Below are 18,912 nucleotides of genomic sequence, written 5' to 3'. Positions count from 1 at the left end.
GTAACTCTATAGCGCCACCATCATCTCAAAAATTCAATGTTCAAATGGTTATAACTCGTGATCCATTAGATCTATGAGAATTCTACTTAGTACACGTGATTGATCTCATCACGCTTATTGAATTTGATATTTTACAGTAAGACTCCTCCCATTACAGTATCGGCCATTTTGAAATGTACAGTATTTCGTTTTTTCGCTACTCCTCCTTCAAATTTGGTTCAATTCTTCTGAGATTTGGCACATGTGATCTTTGGAGTGAGCCGCATAGAAATGACTGAACAGAATTTTGATATTTTTCTTTATTCAAAAGTAATTAATGCGCGAACTTAACGAGATTGACGCAAAATTGGTTCTGAGGCTGTATCTCGATCATTCTTTGATCAATCGAGATGAAATTTGGTACGCTTCATGTCGACCATGAAATGGGGGTCCATGCCAAATTTGGTGACAGCGCCACCTATGGGTCATGAGATAGGAAAAAAGGCTATTTTTGCGCATAACTTCTGAATCGTGTGTCAGAAAATTATGATCTTGGTGTCTACGGATTCCTTGGCTCATGCCGCATCTGCCGATATGTATTATGCCGGGATTGACCGAACCGCCTGTCCGCCATTTTGAAATCTGTGATAAATTGCTATAACTTTTGAAGTATCGGATATTTCGGCGCAAAAATCGGTAGGGAGCTTCGGCATGACGTCCTGAGGAAATCAGAGAACAGCGCCACCTAGGGGTATAAACTATAACAGTTCTTATAGAACTGCTTATAACTTCTGAATTCTTTGTATGGCATGTAAGCTCTTTTCTGCTGCCCCTTGAGCTGTGTCTACTGAGTGGCGCATCTGTTAAGTCGTATGCATTGAGATCCTGAGTTTATGGGTTCGAATCCAACCTGAGGCAGGTGTTAATTTCTTCTATTATAGTTTTGTTCTTTCTCACCTATTCTTTTTGACCTGTCTGTAGTTCACATATGTTCTATTTTTGCCATGTTTTCTGTTGCTGCTCTGCACTGCGGTGGTTCTGCTCTGTCATTACTACGCTTTGGGTTCTTTGCTGAGCCTTGTGTTCTTGATGCACCTTGGGTGCTCAATGCGCCCTGAGTGATTGATAAGTTGTATCTTTCTTGCTGTGCTTTGGGAGCTCATTGCGCTGATTGTGCTTGGCCCCGTATCGCTGCTTGCAGCTATATTTAGGGGCCAAGCACCTATGGTGCTGTGGCACCTATTGTTTCTGTTAGTATTATTAGGGGCCAAGCACCTATGGTGCTGTGGCACCTATTGTTTCTGTTAGTATTATTAGGGGCCAAGCACCTATGGTGCTGTGGCACCTATTGTTTCTGTTAGTATTATTATTCTTCTTAATCTTAATCTTAATCTTCCCCAATGGGAGTCTATGGCAGCCCTATGAACCGTATATAGGAAAATGATGAAATTTGGCACAGTTGTAGTGGTGGTCATAAATAGTCATTTGGCCAAAAATGGGGTCTCTAGCAGTAACTCTATAGCGCCACCATCATCTCAAAAATTCAATGTTCAAATGGTTATAACTGGTGATCCATTAGATCTATGAGAATTCTACTTAGTACAAATGATTGCTCTCCTCATGCTTATTGTTTTTAATACTTTACAGTAAGACTCCTCCCATTACAGTATCGGCTATTTTGAAATGTACAGTGTTTCGTTTTTTCGCTACTCCTCCTTCAAATTTGGTTCAATTCTTATGAGATTTGGCACATGTGATCTTTGGAGTGAGCCGCATAGAAATGACTGAACAGAATTTTGATATTTTTCTTTATTCAAAAGTAATTAATGCGCGAACTTAACGAGATTGACGCAAAATTGGTTCTGAGGCTGTATCTCGGTCATTCTTTGATCAATCGAGATGAAATTTGGTACGCTTCATGTCGACCATGAAATGGGGGTCAATGCCAAATTTGGTGACAGCGCCACCTATGGGTCATGAGATAGGAAAAAAGGCTATTTTTGCGCATAACTTCTGAATCGATTGTCAGAAAATTATGATCTTGGTGTCTGCAGATTCCTTGGCTCATGCCGCATCTGCCGATATGTATTATGTCGGGATTGACCAAACCGCCTGTCCGCCATTTGGAAATCTGTGATAAATTGCTATAACTTTTGAAGTATCGGATATATCGGCGCAAAAATCGGTAGGGAGCTTCGGCATGACGTCCTGAGGAAATCAGAGAACAGCGCCACCTAGGGGTATAAACTATAACAGTTCTTATAGAACTGCTTATAACTTCTGAATTCTTTGTATGGCATGTAAGCTCTTTTCTGCTGCCCCTTGTGCTGTGTCTACTGAGTGGCGCATCTGTTAAGTTGTACGCATTGAGATCCTGAGTTCATGGGTTCGAATCCTGCCTGAGGCAGGTGTTAATTTGTTCTATTAAAGTTTTGTTCTTTCCCACCTATTTGTCTCGACCTGTCTGTAGTTCACATATGTTCTATTTTTGCCATGTTTTCTGTTGCTGGTCTGCACTGCGGTGGTTCTGCTCTGTCATTGCTACGCTTTGGGTTCTTTGCGGCGCCTTGTGTTCTTGATGCACCTTGGGTGCTCAATGCGCCCTGGGTGATTGATACGTTGTATCTTTCTTGCTGTGCTTTTGGTGCTCATTGCGCTGATGGTGCTTGGCCCCGTATCGCTGCTTGCAGCTATATTTAGGGGCCAAGCACCTATGGTGCTGTGGCACCTATTGTTTCTGTTAGTATTATTATTATTCTTCTTAATCTTAATCTTAATCTTAATCTTAATCTTAATCTTCCCCAATGGGAGTCTATGGCAGCCCTATGAACCGTATATAGGAAAATGATGAAATTTGGCACAGTTGTAGTGGTGGTCATAAATAGTCATTTGGCCAAAAATGGGGTCTCTAGCAGTAACTCTATAGCGCCACCATCATCTCAAAAATTCAATGTTCAAATGGTTATAACTGGTGATCCATTAGATCTATGAGAATTCTACTTAGTACACGTGATTGCTCTCATCCCGCTTATTGAATTTGATACTTTACAGTAAGACTCCACCCATTACAGTATCGGCCATTTTGAAATGTACAGTATTTCGTTTTTTCGCTACTCCTCCTTCAAATTTGGTTCAATTCTTATGAGATTTGGCACATGTGATCTTTGGAGTGAGCCGCATAGAAATGACTGAACAGAATTTTGATATTTTTCTTCATTCAAAAGTAATTAATGCGCGAACTTAACGAGATTGACGCAAAATTGGTTCTGAGGCTGTATCTCGGTCATTCTTTGATCAATCGAGATGAAATTTGGTACGCTTCATGTCGACCATGAAATGGGGGTCCATGCCAAATTTGGTGACAGCGCCACCTATGGGTCATGAGATAGGAAAAAAGGCTATTTTTGCGCATAACTTCTGAATCGTTTGTCAGAAAATTATGATCTTGGTGTCTACGGATTCCTTGGCTCATGCCGCATCTGCCGATATGTATTATGCCGGGATTGACCGAACCGCCTGTCCGCCATTTTGAAATCTGTGATAAATTGCTATAACTTTTGAAGTATCGGATATATCGGCGCAAAAATCGGTAGGGAGCTTCGGCATGACGTCCTGAGTGGCGCATCTGTTAAGTTGTTTGCATAGAGATCCTGAGTTCATGGGTTCGAATCCCACCTGAGCCAGGTGTTAATTTCTTCTATTATAGTTTTGTTCTTTCTCACCTATTCTTTTTGACCTGTCTGTAGTTCACATATGTTCTATTTTTGCCATGTTTTCTGTTGCTGCTCTGCACTGCGGTGGTTCTGCTCTGTCATTGCTACGCTTTGGGTTCTTTGTGGCGCCTTGTGTTCTTGATGCACCTTGGGTGCTCAATGCGCCCTGAGTGATTGATAAGTTGTATCTTTCTTGCTGTGCTTCGGGAGCTCATTGCGCTGATTGTGCTTGGCCCCGTATCGCTGCTTGCAGCTATATTGGTCATTGTTTCTGTTAGTAAATTTTTCTTCCCCAATGGAAGTCTATGGCAGCCCTATGAACCGAATGTAAGAAAATGATGAAATTTTGCACAGTTGTAATGTTGGTCATAAATATTCATGTGGCCAAAATTGGAGTCTCTAGCAGTAACTTTATAGCGCCACCATCAGCTCAAAAATTCAATGTTCAAATGGCTATAACTGCAGATCTGTTTGATCTATGAAAATTCTACTTAGTACACGTGATTGCTCTTCTCATGCTTATTGTTTTTAATACCTTACAGTAAGACTCCACCCATTACAGTAGCAGCCATTTTGAAATGTACAGTATTTTGTTTTTTCGCTACTCCTCCTTCAAATTTGGTGCAATTGTTATGAAATTTGGCACAGGTGATCTATGAAGTGAGCCGCATAGAAATGACCGAACAGAATTTTGATATTTATCTTTGTTCAAAAGTAATAAATGCACAAACTTAACGAGGTTGACGCAAAAATGGTTTTGAAGCTGTATCTTGGTCATTATTTTATCAATCGAAATGAAATTTGGTACACGTCATGTCATGCATAAACTGGGGGACCATGCCGAATCTGGTGACAGCGCCACCTATGGGTCATGAGATATGAAAAAAGGCTATTTTTGCCCATAACTACTGAATTGTTTGTCAGAAAACTATGATTGTGGTGTCTACGGATTCCTTGGCTCATGCCGCATCTGTGGATGTGTATCATGCCGGGATTGACCGGACCGCTTGTCTGCCATTTTGAAATGAGTCATAAATTGCTATAACTTTTGAAGTATTGGCTATATCGGCGAAAAAATAGGTAGGGAGCTTCGGCATTATGTCCTGAAGGTACCTGGGAAGTCAGAGTATGGCGCCACCTAGGGGTTATAAACAATAACAGTTCTTATAGAACTGCCTATAACTTCTGAATACTTTGTCTGATATTAATTTTCTTTGTGAAATTAAATTCACTGGTTTATGCCGATTGCAACGATACCTCATTTGTCATTTTCCAACATTCTGTAAATGTGTTATTGTAAGGCATATGGTAAATGATCTTTTCGCTACTCCTTTTACAAATTTTGTTTATTTTATGCCAGCTTCTGCTCGTAGGTTCTTTGGAGCAATCCGCACAGAAATGACTGAACAGATTTTTCTGGCACCTAGGCATTTTTTTGAGAAATACCTCTGTAAAGTTGATCGTGCCTGTGATGTTGTCTATTTGTCATAGTTAATTACTGTATATTACATTTTATAGCGTTGCTCTACAGAATGTTTTTCTTGTCTTCAATCTCACTTGAGCTTTTTGATTCTCATATACATTGTATTTCTGTTATTTCTGCTCTGCAGTGTCATTTCAACATCTTTGGTAATTGGCACATGTCAATCCTTGCATCTCTGTAATTTCTTTTCTGCTGTTCCTTGAACTGTGTCAACTGAGTGGCGTGGCGGGTAAGGCACACGCAATAAGATTCTAAGTTCTAGGGTTCGAATCCCACCTGAGGCAAGTGTTCATTGCTTCTATTACATTTTGTTCTTTCTCACCTATTGTTCTCGACCTGTCTGTAGTTCACATATGTTCAGTTTTTGCCATGTTTTCGGTTGCTTCTTGGCACTGCGGTGGTTCTGCTCTGTGATTGCTACGCTTTGGGTTCTTTGCAGCGCCTTGTGTTCTTGATGCACCTTGGGTGCTCAATGCGCCCTGGGTGATTGATACGTTGTATGTTTCTTGCTGTGCTTTGGGTGCTTAATGTTCTTTGTGTGCTTGCTGTGCTTTCTGTGCTTTGTGAGCTTGCTGTGCTTTGTGTGCTTGCTGTGCATTGTGAGCTTGCTGTGCTTTGTGTGCTTGCTGTGCTGTGTTTGCATTGCGCCGAAGGTGCTTGACCCCGTGTTGCTGCTTGCAGCTATATTGGTCATTGTTTCTGTTAGTAAATTTTTCTTCCCCAATGGAAGTCTATGGCAGCCCTATGAACCGAATGTAAGAAAATGATGAAATTTTGCACAGTTGTAATGTTGGTCATAAATATTCATGTGGCCAAAATTGGAGTCTCTAGCAGTAACTTTATAGCGCCACCATCAGCTCAAAAATTCAATGTTCAAATGGTTATAACTTGTGATCCATTAGATCTATGAAAATTCTACTTAGTACACGTGATTGCTCTCATCACGCTTATTGAATTTGATACTTTACAGTAAGACTCCTGTCATTACATTAGCGGCAATTTTGAAATGTACAGTATTTTGTTTTTTCGCTACTCCTCCTTCAAATTTGGTTCAAATGTTATGAAATTTGACACAGGTGATCTTTGGAGTGAGCCGCATAGAAATGACCGAACAGACTTTTGATTTTTTTCTTTATTCAAAAGTAATTAATGTGTGAACTTAACGAGGTTGACGCAAAATTGTTTCTGAAGCTGTATTTTGGTCATTCTTTGATCAATCGAAAAGAAATTTGGTACACTTCATGTCGACCATGAACTGGGGGTCCATGCCAAATTTGGTGACAGCGCCACCTATGGGTCATGAGATATGAAAAAAGGCTATTTTTGCACATAACTTCTGAATCGTTCGTCTGATATATATATTCTTTGTGAAATTAGTTTCACTGGTTTATGCCGATCGCAACGATACCTCGTTTTTCATTTTCCAACATTCTGTTCATGTGTTATTGTAAGGCATATGGTAAATTATCTTTTCGCTACTCCTTTTACAAATTTTGTTTATTTTATGCCAGGTTCTGCTCGTATAATGTTTGGAGCAATCCGCACAGAAATGACCGAACAGATTTTTTATATTCTGTTCTCTTTCTTAGAAATATTGCTCCAAAGTTGACCGTGCTTGTAATCTTGTCTATTTGTCATAGTTAATTACTGTATATTACATTTCATAGCGTTTCTGTACAGAATGTTCTTCTTGTCTTCAACCTCACTTGAGCTTGTTGATTCTTATATACATTATACTTCAGTTATATCTGCTCTGCTGTGTCATTTCTGCATCTGTGGTGATTGGCATATGTCAATGCTTTCATCTCTGTACACTCTATTCTGCTGCCTCATGAACCGTGTTAACTGAATGGCGTATCGTGTTAGTCACATGCAAAGAGATGCTTAGTTCTTGGGTTCGAAACCCGCTTGAGGCAAGTGTTAATTTGTTCTATTAAAGTTTTGTTCTTTCTCACCTATTCTTCTCAACCCTTCTGTAGTTCACATATGTTCTGTTTTTGTCATATTTTCTGTTGCTGCTCTGCACTGCGGTGGTTCTGCTGTGTGATTGCTACGCTTTGGGTACTTGCTGCGCCTTGTGTTCTTGATGCACCTTGGGTGGTCAATGCGCATTGGGTTATTGATACCTTCTATGTTGCTTTTTGTGCTTTGGATGCTCATTGCGCTAAAGGTGCTTGGCCCCGAATCGCTGCTTGCAGCTATATTTAGGGGTCAAGCACCGAAGGTGCTGAGACACCTATTGTAATTGTTAGTATTATTAGGGGTCAAGCACCGAAGGTGCTGTGACACCTATTGGAATTGTTAGTATTATTAGGGGCCAAGCACCTATGGTGCTGTGGCACCTATTGTTTCTGTTAGTATTATTATTATTATTATTAGGGGCCAAGCACCTATGGTGCTGTGGCACCTATTGTTATTGTCAGTATTATTATTAGGGGTCAAGCACCGAAGGTGCTGAGACACCTATTGGAATTGTCAGTATTATTATTATTATTTTTCCGCAATGGGAGTCTATGGCAGCCCTATGAACCGTACATAGGAAAATGATGAAATTTGGCACAGTTGTAGAGGTGGTCCTGAAAAGTCAAGTGACCAAAAATGGGGTCTCTAGCACTAACTCTATAGCGCCACCAGCAGTGCAAAAATTCAATGTTCAAATGGTTATAACTGGTGATCCGCTTGATCTATGAAAATTCTACTTAGTACACGTGATTGCTCTCATCCCACTTATTGAATTTGATACTTTACAGTAAAACTCCACCCATTACAGTAGCGGCCATTTTGAAATGTACAGTATTTCGTTTTTTCGCTACTCCTCCTTCAAATGTGGTTCAATTCTTATCAGATTTGGCACAGATGATCTTTGGAGTGAGCCGCACAGAAATGACCGAACAGAATTTTGATATTTATCTTTGTTCAAAAGTAGTAAATGTGCAAAGTTAACGAGGTTGACGCAAAAATGGTTCTGAAGCTGTAGCTCAGTCATTCTTTGATCAATTCAAATGAAATTTGGTACACTTCATGTGGACCATGAACTTGGGGTCCATGCCAAATTTGGTGACAGCGCCACCTATGGGTCATGAGATAATTAAATAGGCTATTTTTGCCCATAACTTCTGAACTGTTTGTCAGAAAATTATGATCTTGATGTCTATGGATTGCTTACCTCATGCCGCATCTGTCGATGTGTATTATGCTGGGTTTGACCGAACCGCCTGTCCGCCATTTTGAAATTTCACATAATTTGTTATATTTTTTTAACTATTGGACATATCCGCGCAAAAATTAGTAAGGAGCTTCGACATGATGTCCTGAAGGTACCTGGGAAGTCAGAGTACAGCGCCACCTAGGGGTTATAAACTATAACAGTTCTTATGGAACTGCTTATAACTTCTGAATACTTTGTCTGATATTAATTTCTTTGTGAAATTGTATTCACTGGTTTATGCCGATTGCAACGATACCTCGTTTGTCATTTTCCAACATTCTGTTCATGTGTTATTGTAAAGCATTTGGAACATGATTTTTTCGCTACTCCTTTTACAAATTTTGTTTATTTTATGCCAGATGCTGCTCGTATAATGTTTGGAGCAATCCGCACAGAAATGACCGAACAGATTTTTGATATTCTGTTCTCTTTCTTAGAAATACCACTCCAAAGTTGACTGTGCCTGTGCCGTTGTCTATTTGTCATAGTAAATTAATGTGACTGTATGTTACATTGTATAGCATTACTATACAGAATGATCTTCTTGTCTTCAATCTCACTTGATCTTTTTGATTCTCATATACATTGTATTTCTGTTAGTTCTGCTCTGCACTGTCAGTTCTGCATCTGTGTTTATTGGCATATGTCAATCCTTGCAGCACCTAAGCTGTTTTTTGCTGCCCTTTGGGCTGTGTTAACTGAGTTGCGCATCTGGTTAACCAGATGCCATGAGATCCTGAGGTCATGGGTTCGAATCCCATGTACAGTAATATTTTGTCTTAACTTTTTTCTCACTTAAGTTTATTGATTTTCATACAATACATTGTATTTCAGTTATTTGTGCTCTCTGTTGTCATTTCTGCACTTTTGGTAATTGCTGGATATCAATGTTTACAGCTCTATATCTCTATTCTATAGGTTGGACACACCAAGTCAGTGGTTTAATCGTTTACTCAGTGACGTATGCGGTAACTGCTGTGCCTTGGGAACCTGAGTTCATGAGTTCAAATCCCATGTGCAGTGGTTTTTGTCTTAACTTTTTTTTCTCACTTAAGTTTTGTGATTTTCATACAATACATTGTATTTCAGTTATTTGTGCTCTCTGTTGTCATTTCTGCACTTTTGGTAATTGCTGGATATCAATGTTTACAGCTCTATATCTCTATTCTATAGCTTGGACACACCAACTCAGTGGTTTAACTGTTTACTCAGTGGCGCATGCGTTAACTGCTATGCTTTGGGAACCTGAGGTCATGGGTTCGAATCCCAGCTCTCACTTTCACTTATTGAGATTTCCTTTTGCGTTTCCTTTAACACGTTCTTCTCGACCTGTCTGGTTTTCCACACGTGTTATATTTTTGCCATCTTTACTGTTGTTGCTCCGCACTGCAGTGATCCTGCTCTGCATTTGCTTTGCTTCGGGTTCGGGCTCTGTATTGCGTGCTTTCTGCGCTTTGCACATTTGCTGCGTCGTGTGGTTTTTGCTGTGCTTTGGGTGCTCATTGCGCTGAAGGTGCTTGACCCCGCAATTGCTGCTTGCAGCTATATTTATTAGGGGCCAAGCACCTATGGTGCTATGGCACCTATTGGAATTGTTAGTATTATTATTATTATTATTATTATTATTATTATTATTCTGCTATTTCTTCCCCAATGGGAGTCTATGGCAGCCCTATGAACCGTATGTAGGAAAATGATGAAAATTGGCACAGTTGTAGTGGTGGTCATAAATAGTAATGTGGCCAAAAATGGGGTCTCTAGCATTAACTCTATAGCGCCACCATCAGCTCAAAAATGCAATATTCAAACGGTTATAACTGGTGATCCATTAGATCTATGAAAATTCTACTTAGTACACGTGATTGCTCTCATCCCGCTTATTGAATTTGGTACTTTACAGTAAGACTCCTCCCATTACAGTAGCGGCCATTTTGAAATGTACAGTATTTCGTTTTTTCGCTACTCCTCCTTCAAATTTGGTTCAATTGTTATGAAATTTGGCACAGGTGATCTTTGGAGTGAGCCGCATAGAAATGACCAAACAGAATTTTAATATTTGTCTTTGTTCAAAAGTAATAAATGCGTAAACTTAACGAGATTGACGGAAAATTGGTTCTGAAGCTGTTTCTCAGTCATTCTTTGATAAATCGAAATGAAATTTGGTACACTTCATGTCGACCATGAACTGGGGGTCCATGTCAATTTTGGTGACAGCGCCACCTATGGGTCATGAGATATGAAAAAAGGCTATTTTTGTGCATAACTTCTGAATCGTTTGTCAGAAAATTATGATCTTGGTATCTACGGATTCCTTGTCTCATGCCGCATCTGTCGATATGTATTATGCCGACTTTGACCGAACCGTCTGTCCGCCATTTTGAAATTTGTGATAAATTGCTATAACTTTTGAAGTATCGGATATATCGGCGCAAAAATCGGTAGGGAGCTTCGGCATGATGTCCTGAGGGTACCTGGGAAATCAGAGTACAGCGCCACCTAGGGGTTGTAAACTATAACAGTTCTTATCGAACTGCTTATAACTTCTGAATACTTTGTCTGATATACATTTTCTTTGTGAAATTGGATTCACTGGTGTATGCCGATCGCAATGATACCTCGTTTGTCATTTTCCAACATTCTGTTCATGTGTTATTGTAAGGCATATGGTAGATGATTTTTTCGCTACTCCTTTTAGAAATTTTGTTTATTTTATGCCAGGTTCTGCTCGTATAATGTTTGGAGCAATCCGCACAGAAATGACCGAACAGATTTTTGATATTTGGTTCTCTTTCTTAGATATACCGCTCCAAAATTGACCGTGCCTGTGACGTTGTCTATTCGGCCTAGTGAATTACTGTATATTACATTTTATAGCATTACTGTACAGAATGTTCTTCTTGTTTTCAATCTCATTTGAGCTTTTTGATTCTCATATACATTGTATTTCTGTTATTTCTGATCTGTGGTATCATTTTTGGATCTGTGGTGATTGGCATATGTCAATGTTTGCATCTCTGTCAGCTCTGTCTGCTGTCCTATGAACTGTGTCAACTGAGTGGCGTATCTGGTTAGTCACACGCAATGAGATTCTGAGTTCTTGGGTTCGAAACCCGCCTGAGGCAAGTATTAATTTGTTATATTAAAGTTTTGTTCTTTCTCACCTATTCTTCTCAACCTGTCTGTATTTCACATATGTTCTATTTTCATCATGTTTTCTATTGCTGCTCTGCACTGCAGTGGTTCTGATCTGTGATTGCTACGTTTTGGGTACTTGCTGGGCCTTGTGTTTTTGATTGGGTGCTCAATGCGCATTGGGTGATTGATACCTTCTATGTTGCTTGCTGTGCTTTGGGTGCTCATTTCGCTAAGCTGCTTGGCCCCAAATCGCTGCTTGCAGCTATATTTATTATTATTATTATTATTTTTCTTCTTCTTCTTAATCTTCTTCCCCAATGGGAGTCTATGGCAGCCCTATGAACCGTATGTAGGAAAATGATGAAAATTGGCACAGTTGTAGTGGAGGTCATAAATAGTAATGTGGCCAAAAATGGGGTCTCTAGCATTAACTCTATAGCGCCACCATCAGCTCAAAAATGCAATATTCAAATGGTTATAACTGGTGATCCATTAGATCTATGAAAATTCTACTTAGTACACGTGATTGCTCTCATCCCGCTTATTGAATTTGGTACTTTACAGTAAGACTCCTCCCATTACAGTAGCGGCCATTTTGAAATGTACAGTATTTCGTTTTTTTGCTACTCCTCCTTCAAATTTGGTTCAATTGTTATGAAATTTGGCACAGGTGATCTTTGGAGTGAGCCGCATAGAAATGACCAAACAGAATTTTAATATTTGTCTTTATTCAAGAGTAATAAATGCGTAAACTTAACGAGATTGACGGAAAATTGGTTCTGAAGCTGTTTCTCGGTCATTCTTTGATAAATCGAAATGAAATTTGGTACACTTCATGTCGACCATGAACCGGGGGTCCATTTCAATTTTGGTGACAGCGCCACCTATGGGTCATGAGATATGAAAAAAGGCTATTTTTGTGCATAACTTCTGAATCGTTTGTCAGAAAATTATGATCTTGGTATCTACGGATTCCTTGTCTCATGCCGCATCTGTCGATGCGTATTATGCCGACTTTGACCGAACCGCCTGTCCGCCATTTTGAAATTTGTGATAAATTGCTATAACTTTTGAAGTATGGGATATATCGGCGCAAAAATCGGTAGGGAGCTTCGGCATGATGTCCTGAGGGTACCTGGGAAATCAGAGTACAGCGCCACCTAGGGGTTGTAAATTATAACAGTTCTTATCGAACTGCTTATAACTTCTGAATACTTTGTCTGATATACATTTTCTTTGTGAAACTGGATTCACTGGTTTATGCCGATCGCAATGATACCTCGTTTGTCATTTTCCAACATTCTGTTCATGTGTTATTGTAAGGCATATTGTAGATGATTTTTTCGCTACTCCTTTTAGAAATTTTGTTTATTTTATGCCAGGTTCTGCTCGTATAATGTTTGGAGCAATCCGCACAGAAATGACCGAACATATTTTTTATATTTGGTTCTCTTTCTTAGATATACCGCTCCAAAATTGACCGTGCCTGTGACGTTGTCTATTCGGCCTAGTTGATTACTGTATATTACATTTTATAGCATTACTGTACAGAATGTTCTTCTTGTTTTCAATCTCATTTGAGCTTTTTGATTCTCATATACATTGTATTTCTGTTATTTCTGATCTGTGGTATCATTTTTGCATCTTTGGTGATTGGCATATGTCAATGCTTGCATCTCTGTCAGCTCTGTCTGCTGTCCCATGAACTGTGTCAACTGAGTGGCGTATCTGGTTAGTCACACGCAATGAGATTCTGAGTTATTGGGTTCGAAATCCGCCTGAGGCAAGTATTAATTTGTTATATTACATTTTTGTTCTTTCTCACCTATTCTTCTCAACCTGTCTGTAGTTCACATATGTTCTATTTTCATCATGTTTTCTATTGCTGCTCTGCACTGCAGTGGTTCTGATCTGTGATTGCTACGTTTTGGGTACTTGCTGGGCCTTGTGTTTTTGATTGGGTGCTCAATGCGCATTGGGTGATTGATACCTTCTATGTTGGTTGCTGTGCTTTGGGTGCTCATTTCGCTAAAGCTGCTTGGCCCCAAATCGCTGCTTGCAGCTATATTTATTATTATTATTTTTCTTCTTCTTAATCTTCTTCCCCAATGGGAGTCTATGGCAGCCCTATGAACTGTATGTAGGAAAATGATGAAATTTGGCACAATTGTAGTGGTGGTCATAAATAGTCATGTGTGTATTTCTATTATTTCTGATCTGTGGTATCATTTTTGGATCTGTGGTGATTGGCATATGTCAATGCTTGCATCTCTGTCAGCTCTGTCTGCTGTCCCATGAACTGTGTCAACTGAGTGGCGTGGCGGGTTAGTCACACGCAATGAGATTCTGAGTTATTGGGTTCGAAACCCACCTGAGGCAAGTATTAATTTGTTATATTAAAGTTTTGTTCTTTCTCACCTATTCTTCTCAACCTGTCTGTAGTTCACATATGTTCTATTTTCATCATGTTTTCTATTGCTGCTCTGCACTGCAGTGGTTCTGATCTGTGATTGCTACGTTTTGGGTACTTGCTGGGGCTTGTGTTTTTGATTGGGTGCTCAATGCGCATTGGGTGATTGCTGCGTTGTATGTTGCTTGCTGTGCTTTGGGTGCTCATTTCGCTAAAGCTGCTTGGCCCCAAATCGCTGCTTGCAGCTATATTTATTATTATTATTATTATTCTGCTTCCTCTTCTTAGCCATAGGCGTCTATGGCAGCCCTATGAACCGTACATAGGAAAATGATGAAATTTGGCACAGTTGTAGTGGTGGTCTTAAAAAGTCATGTGACCAAAAATGGGGTCTCTAGTACTAACTCTATAGCGCCACCAGCAGTGCAAAAATTCAATGTTCAAATGGTTATAACTGCTGATCCGCTTGATCTATGAAAATTCTAATTAGTACACGTGATTGCTCTCCTCATGCTTGTTGTTTTTAATACCTTACAGTAAAACTCCACCCATTACAGTAGTGGCCATTTTGAAATGTACAGTATTCCGTTTATTCGCTACTCCTCCTTCAAATTTGGTTCAATTGTTATGAAATTTGGCACAGGTGAACTTTGGAGTGAGCCGCACAGAAATGACCAAACAGAATTTTGATATTTATCTTTGTTCAAAAGTAATAAATGCGCAAACTTAACGAGGTTGACACAAAAATAGTTCTGAGGCTGTATCTCTGTCATTCTTTCATCAATTGAAATGAAATTTCGTACACGTCATGTGGACCATAAACTGGGGGTCCATGCCAAATTTGGTGACAGCGCCACCTATGGGTCATGAGATATGGAAAATGGCTTTTTTTGCCCATAACTACTGAAATGTTTGTCAGAACAGAATTATGATCTTGGTGTTTACGGATTCCTTGGCTCATGCCGAATCTGTCGATATGTATTATGTCGGGTTTGACCACACCACCTGTCTGCCATTTTGAAATTGGTCATAAATTGTTATATCTTTTGAACTATTGGACATATTCGTGCAAAAATAGTTAGGGAGCTTCGGCATGATGTCCTGAAGTTACCTGGGAAGTCAGAGTACAGCGCCACCTAGGGGTTATAAACTATAACAGTTCTTATAGAACTGCTTATATCTTCAGAATACTTTGACTGATATACATTTTCTTTGTGACATTTTATTCACTGGTTTTGCCGATCGCAACAATACCTTGTTTGGCATTTTCCATCATTCTGTTCATGTGTTATTGTAAAGCATATGGTAAATGATTTTTTCGCTACTCCTTTTACAAATTTTGTTTATTTTATGCCAGGTTCTGCTTGTATAATGTTTGGAGCAATCCGCACAGACGTGACTGAACAGATTTTTCTGCTGAGTGTCAAATTTTTGAGAAATACCTCTGTAAAGCGGACCATGCCTGTCATGCTGTCCCTTTGTCATATTAAAAAGAATCTCACAAAATTTGCCCATGTTGTTCATTATTGTACAAAATGTTATAAACGAATTCAGTGCCATTTAAGTTATCTGATTGCCCTACACTTTGTATTTCTGTTTATTTTTGCTTTGTTGTGTTATTTCTGCCCTTTCAGTGATTGGCATGTCAATGTTTGCAGCTTTGAAGCCTCTTTTCCAAAGCCTTTCAACCCATGATTCATAGTGGCGCATGTGGTTAGTGCTGTGCTTTGAGAACCTGAGTTCATGGGTTCAAGTCCCATGTGCAGTGGTTTTTGTCTTAACTTTTTTTCACTTAAGTTTTGTGATTTTCATACTATACATTGTATTTCAGTTATTTGTGCTCTCTGTTGTCATTTCTACACTTTTGGTAATTGCTGGATATCAATGTTTATAGCTGTAAAGCTGTATTCTATAGCTTGGACACACCAACTCAGTGGTTTAATCATTTACTCAGTGGCGCATGCGGTTAGTGCTGTGCTTTGGGAACATGAGGTCATGGGTTTGAATCCCAGCTCTTACTTTCACTTATTGAGATTTCCTTTTGTGTTCCTTTTAACACGTTCTTCTCGACCTGTCTGGTTTTCCACACGTGTTATATTTTTGAAATCTTTTCTGTTGTTGCTCCGCACTGCAGTGGTTCTGCTCTGCATTTGCTTTGCTTCGGGTTCGGGCTCTGTATTGCGCGCTTTCTGCGCTTTGCGCATTTGCTGCGTCGTGTGGTTTTTGCTGTGCTTTGGGTGCTCATTGCGCTGAAGGTGCTTGACCCCGCAATTGCTGCTTGCAGCTATATTTAGGGGTCAAGCACCTATGGTGCTGTGGCACCTATTGTTTCTGTTAGTATTATTATTATTATTATTATTTTTCCCCAATGGGAGTCTATGGCAGCCCTATGAACCGTACATAGGAAAATGATGAAATTTGGCACAGATGTAGAGGTGGTCATAAATAGTCATGTGACCAAAAATGGGGTCTTTAGCAGTAACTCTATAGCGCCACCAGTAGTCCAAAAATTCAATGTTCAAATGGTTATAACTCGTGATCCATTTGCTCTATGAAAATTCTACTTAGTACACGTGATTGCTCTCCTCATGCTTATTGTTTTTAATACCTTACAGTAAGACTCCACCCATTACAGTATCGGCCATTTTGAAATGTACAGTATTTCATTTTTTCGCTACTCCTCCTTCAAATTTGGTTCAATTCTTATGAGATTTGGCACATGTGATCTTTGGAGTGAGCCGCATAGAAATGACTGAACAGAATTTTGATTTTTATCTTTGTTCAAAAGTAATTAATGCGCGAACTTAACGAGATTGACGCAAAATTGGTTCTGAAGCTGTAGCTCAGTCATTCTTTGATCAATCGAGATGAAATTTGGTACGCTTCATGTGGACCATGAAATGGGGGTCCATGCCAAATTTGGTGACAGCGCCACCTATGGGTCATGAGATAGGAAAAAAGGCTATTTTTGCCCATAACTTCTGAATCGTTTGTCAGAAAATTATGATCTTGGTGTCTACGGATTCCTTGGCTCATGCCGCATCTGTCGATGTGAATTATGCCGGGATTGACCGAACCGCCTGTCCGCCATTTTGAAATCTGTGATAAATTGCTATAACTTTTGAAGTATCGGATATATCGGCGCAAAAAATGGTAAGGACCTTCGACATGATATCCTGAAGGTACCTGGGAAGTCAGAGTACAGCGCCACCTAGGGGTATAAACTATAACAGTTCTTATAGAACTGCTTATAACTTCTGAATTCTTTGTATGGCATGTAAGCTCTTTTCTGCTCCCCCTTGAGCTGTGTCTACTGAGTGGCGCATCTGTTAAGTCGTTTGCATAGAGATCCTGAGTTCATGGGTTCGAATCCCACCTGAGCCAGGTGTTAATTTCTTCTATTATAGTTTTGTTCTTTCTCACCTATTCTTTTTGACCTGTCTGTAGTTCACATATGTTCTATTTTTGCCATGTTTTCTGTTGCTGCTCTGCACTGCGGTGGTTCTGCTCTGTCATTGCTACGCTTTGGGTTCTTTGCTGAGCCTTGTGTTTTTGATGCACCTTGGGTGCTCAATGCGCCCTGGGTGATTGATATGTTGTATCTTTCTTGCTGTGCTTTTGGTGCTCATTGCGCTGATGGTGCTTGGCCCCGAATCGCTGCTTGCAGCTATATTTATTATTATTCTTCTTCTTAATCTTAATCTTCCCCAATGGGAGTCTATGGCAGCCCTATGAACCGTATATAGGAAAATGATGAAATTTGGCACAGTTGTAGTGGTGGTCATAAATAGTCATTTGGCCAAAAATGGGGTCTCTAGCAGTAACTCTATAGCGCCACCATCATCTCAAAAATTCAATGTTCAAATGGTTATAACTGGTGATTCATTTGCTCTATGAAAATTCTACTTAGTACACGTGATTGCTCTCCTCATGCTTATTGTTTTTAATACCTTACAGTCAGACTCCACCCATTACAGTATCGGCCATTTTGAAATGTACAGTATTTCGTTTTTTCGCTACTCCTCCTTCAAATTTGGTTCAATTCTTATGAGATTTGGCACATGTGATCTTTGGAGTGAGCCGCATAGAAATGACTGAACAGAATTTTGATATTTTTCTTTATTCAAAAGTAATTAATGCGTGAACTTAACGAGATTGACGCAAAATTGGTTCTGAGGCTGTATCTCAGTCATTCTTTGATCAATCGAGATGAAATTTGGTACGCTTCATGTCGACCATGAAATGGGGGTCCATGCCAAATTTGGTGACAGCGCCACCTATGGGTCATGAGATAGGAAAAAAGGCTATTTTTGCGCATAACTTCTGAATCGTTTGTCAGAAAATTATGATCTTGGTGTCTACGGATTCCTTGGCTCATGCCGCATCTGCCGATATGTATTATGCCGCGATTGACCGAACCGCCTGTCCGCCATTTTGAAATCTGTGATAAATTGCTATAACTTTTGAAGTATCGGATATATCGGCGCAAAAATCGGTAGGGAGCTTCGGCATGACGTCCTGAGGAAATCAGAGAACAGCGCCACCAAGGGGTATAAACTATAACAGTTCTTATAGAACTGCTTATAACTTCTGAATTCTTTGTATTGCATGTAAGCTCTTTTCTGCTGCCCCTTGAGCTGTGTCTACTGAGTGGCGCATCTGCTAAGTTGCATATATAGAGATCCTGAGTTCATGGGTTCAAATCCCACCTGAGGCAGGTGTTAATTTCTTCTATTAAAGTTTTGTTCTTTCCCACCTATTCTTTTTGACCTGTCTGTAGTTCACATATGTTCTATTTTTGCCATGTTTTCTGTTGCTGCTCTGCACCGCGGTGGTTCTGCTCTGTCATTGCTACGCTTTCGGTTCTTTGCTGAGCCTTGTGTTCTTGATGCACCTTGGGTGCTCAATGCGCCCTGAGTGATTGATAAGTTGTATCTTTCTTGCTGTGCTTTGGGAGCTCATTGCGCTGATTGTGCTTGGCCCC

The sequence above is a fragment of the Misgurnus anguillicaudatus genome, chromosome 22 (genome assembly GCF_027580225.2).
Source record: "Misgurnus anguillicaudatus chromosome 22, ASM2758022v2, whole genome shotgun sequence".
Classification (NCBI taxonomy): domain Eukaryota; kingdom Metazoa; phylum Chordata; class Actinopteri; order Cypriniformes; family Cobitidae; genus Misgurnus; species Misgurnus anguillicaudatus.
Note: the sequence above shows the minus strand (reverse complement) of the source record.